This window comes from Rousettus aegyptiacus, unplaced genomic scaffold (assembly GCF_014176215.1).
Source record: "Rousettus aegyptiacus isolate mRouAeg1 unplaced genomic scaffold, mRouAeg1.p scaffold_m13_p_9, whole genome shotgun sequence".
Lineage (NCBI taxonomy): Eukaryota > Metazoa > Chordata > Mammalia > Chiroptera > Pteropodidae > Rousettus > Rousettus aegyptiacus.
The window spans coordinates 80,327,438-80,331,393 of record NW_023416312.1 but is presented as its reverse complement, the minus strand read 5'-3'; the positions used below and the strand labels follow the sequence as shown (position 1 = coordinate 80,331,393).

At 37.0% G+C, this 3,956-nt stretch overlaps 1 pseudogene; it reads left to right on the top strand.

Annotated features, from left to right (window-relative positions):
- Positions 1-2,738: 2,738 nt before the first annotated feature.
- On the top strand, positions 2,739-3,256 carry LOC107513131 (annotated as a pseudogene).
- Positions 3,257-3,956: the final 700 nt, after the last annotated feature.

Sequence of the window (3,956 nt, the reverse complement as noted above, 5' to 3'; positions counted from 1 at the left end):
GAAACAATTTTTTTGAAGTTTCATAGCTTAAAAATTATGCAGTTTTAGAAGTATTAAGATACATAAGAGGTGGTTATTAAAAAAAATCTCGGAGGTTTAAATATACCCTCTCAATAGTAAAATTAGAAAATGCATGTTAGTGTTTAAATTTCACATATATTACTTTCTCATTCTAACATTCTCATAGGAAAAAAGATACCTCATATAGTAATAAACACACTGACAGCATTTCTTCAACTCTAAATCACAGTTGTAACACATAGCACTATTTTATACATCCCTGAGAAAGAAAAAAAAACTGCAAATGAAACTATGATACGTCATCAATTATAAGCTGCACCTAACTTTCAGAGATATTAAAAGGTGAAATTGTACATTTTAGTCTAATGAAATTTTATTCTAGAGTTTACCCAATAAATATGCAGGAATCTGTACAGTGCTTCTTTACATCTGTGATATATGATGACCAAAGTTGTTACAACTGTATCTTCCATTTATTCTCTTCTTAACAAGCATAATTACATAGAAATTGCAACATTTATTCCAAAAGGATATTTGATTTAAGCTTTTGGTAACTCTAACACTGATAAGAAATTGTAATGTTTAAGCATTTTAAACCTTAATTTAAAAATATAAGCTGTGGAGTATTAAAATGGCAGTCTGGGTAGATACATCTGAATACAATCATTTTGTGTGTGTGTGTGACAAAAAAGAAAGCTAAATAAAATGGAAGCTGAGAACACAAATACTGGTGTTGTGTAGTTATATCACTCCAAAGCTATAAGGAGGGATCACCAAAATAACAGGTGTGGCTTCAGATCCCTTGTCTCTTTCTATGGAAGGAAGCATAGTCTTCATGTGATGTCACTACATACACTATACATACTCTAAAGGAATTATTTTGAATTCAGTTCATTCAAAAATCATCTTCCATACCAACAACTTAGAGTTAATAGAAGCAATACAGAAGAATATATCCTGTGTGATTTATTTTACAGTCATAAGGCTATGATATTGAGACATGACTCATCTGCAACCAGGAATATTCACTGTGGAAGATGAAGCACATGTAGAGATTTCCCAGGTAAAGGAATACTGGATTCATCTGATACATCACTTATTCTTCCTCTTACTTGGTTATCAGCAATAAGCTTTTTTTATATGTAGAGAAGTTTCAGAAGATAATATACTTTTTGAAAACACAACTTGACACTTTGCACTGTTGAGCAGAAAACTGTCACCACTCTTCTAAGAGAACCACAGAGATTCTGGTCAAGATACAGAGTAGGTAAATGTTGTGTTTGCTTCTTCCACAACCACATGAAAATTAAAACTAAGCAATAAAACAATAATCCTTGAGAATCACCTAAAGTCGAACTAAACAAAAGTCTTATAAGTAAAGATATACAGAAAAAGCCACATCAAGACTGGTAGGAGAGGCACAGATATGGAAAAAAGCTGGTCTCAGACCCATATATGTCTGGGAAGGATACCTTGGCTGTGGAAATCCACTCTTAAAAGTGAAGAGGAGGTGAAAAAAAAATGGCATAGATGATGGAAGATTTGTTTTTCCCTCTTGCAACCAAATCAAAGTTGTGACAGAAACACAGAGTAAACAGCAAGCATAGGCACTTGGGATCTAGATGAACAGAAGTGCTACAACTAGAGAGGATAATAAGAAATCACCCTGCAACAGTAGAAGGTAGGAGGGGCCGAAGATGCTAGGCTACCATTCTGAATGGTTGAGTGAGACAGAGGTTATGGCAGCAGCAGCCAGCATCTGCAGATGCCTCTTAAGGGGCTGTGTCTGTGAGCAGCCAGTCAGGGTGAAGGACGTGCTCTTTCTGAGCACTAGTGCCTGATCTGCTGCTCAGGGAGTACCATGGATTTACAGGGGTACACCGAGTTGTCAGAGTGAAGGCTGGAGTTAAGGCTCTATCATGGGCAGAAATGTTGGTGGTATCCATTGTTCTTCTGTTGAGCCCTCCCTCTCCCAGTGTGCCAACTAAGTGTGGCCATAGCTGAGATGTTGTAAAACTGGATAACAGAGCTCGCTCAGTCTGGAGAATTCCCTGAAACTTTGCCTCTCTGAATTCACAGCCCCACTCAAGACACATCCAGTTGTGTCCTCAGCAAGTCCAGTGCTCCTTGTTGAACCAACTCCCGAGCTGACACTGGTGGCAACTGACCTTGGTTTCTGGTGGGGCTTCTTGAAGCAAGTATAAGCCCAGCATCTGTGGATTTCTTGCTGAATTTTAACAGGTGTCCCCAGAGGGGCATGGGCTGGGATAAACTTGGTTTGCAGCAGGACCCCTTTTAAAACTGTACCACTGAATATCTACTACACAAAACCATGCTAAGACAAGGAAACTTTGCTTATTACATAGCAATAGACATAGAAAGACAGCCAAAATGGGAAGACAAAGAAGAAAAAACCATTTGAGAGAACAGAGATACAGAAATAATGGAGTCAAGCAATCTAACAGTTGCAGAGTTCAAAACACTGGTTATAAAGATGCTCAACAAACTTAGGGGAAGTGTAGATGATCTTAGTGAGAACTTAACAAAGAGATTAAAAAAAACATAAAACTGGAAATGGAAATAATAAAAAGGAACTAGTTAGGCTTTTCTGCCTGCTTTCCCTTTCCCCCGAGTACCATTCTGGCTGCATTGCACTTGCTCCAAGTTCTGGGCTCCTGCTAAGCCAGCACAGCAATTGTCTCCTTCCAGCTGCCAACATGATCATTTACCTGGACTTCATCAGCCATTATGAAGTGTTTTTCAATATTTACAAGATCTGGGAAATTGCAGGCAGGCTGCGCCTGCAGGTGTAGGGTAAGATGGTAAGTAGGACAGAGGGTAACATTGATGACTCCCTCATTAGTAGAAATGTCTTCAGTGAAGGCCCTGCTGTTGAAGGAATCAAAGCACAGTAATCAATGCTGTTGATATCGCCATGAACCCTGACTTGCAGGAAATCAGCTTCACAAAAGTAGCCTACAAGAAGTATGTCAAAGATTACATGAAATCAATCAAAGGGAAACTTGAAGAACAGAGACCAAAAAGAGTAAAACTTTTTATGATAGGGGCTGCAGAACAAATCAAATACATCCTTGTTAATTAAAAAAAAAACTACCAGTTCTTTATTGAAGAACACATGAATTCAGATGGCATGATCACTCTGGACTACTGTGAGGAAAGCGTGACCTTGTATATGATTTTCTTTAAGGATGCTTTAGAAATGAAGAAATGTTAACAAATTTGGCAATTCGGATCTATCATCAATTGTTATAACGGGTTGCTGCTTTTCATCCACACACCAGCCCTAGAACAAAAGGGACTGATGTCATCTTGAGCCCTTCCTTTATTTTGATTTTGATTTATTTGGAGTAAATGCATTGTTTTAAGAAAAAAAATATGTCATGTAGGTTATCTAAAAATAAAGTCCATTTAAACTCATTTGAGAGAATGCTTCTTAGTTTAATATATATTCAAATCCATCCTGTGTAGTGTTCCTGGAGAAGCTAGAATTGGTTTAGACCACTACTATAAAGCATATGACTGTCTTCAGATAACTCTATGGTGAAAATGGCTTCTGGGACTGGAGTATAAAAAACAATGATCAAAAGTCTTAATTCTGAGTTGAAGTAAAGGGAAAGACCATGTTCACAGAAAATCTAGCATATGAAGCGGATTCCTTAGACAATTTATTATCTCCAAATAGAAGTAGTTAACTGAAATAGATCACCAAAATAATAAAAAGAGATTAATAAAGTTGGAAGGAAAAAATAATAATAAAAAAATTTAAATAGAACTAGTCAGAAATGAAGAACACATCATCTGAGGCAAAGAGTATATTAGAGGAAATCAATAGAACAGATAAAAAAGAGGACTGAAGCACTGATATAGAGGATTGGGAAGCCAAGGATACTCAATCAAAATGGTAAGGAAAAAGA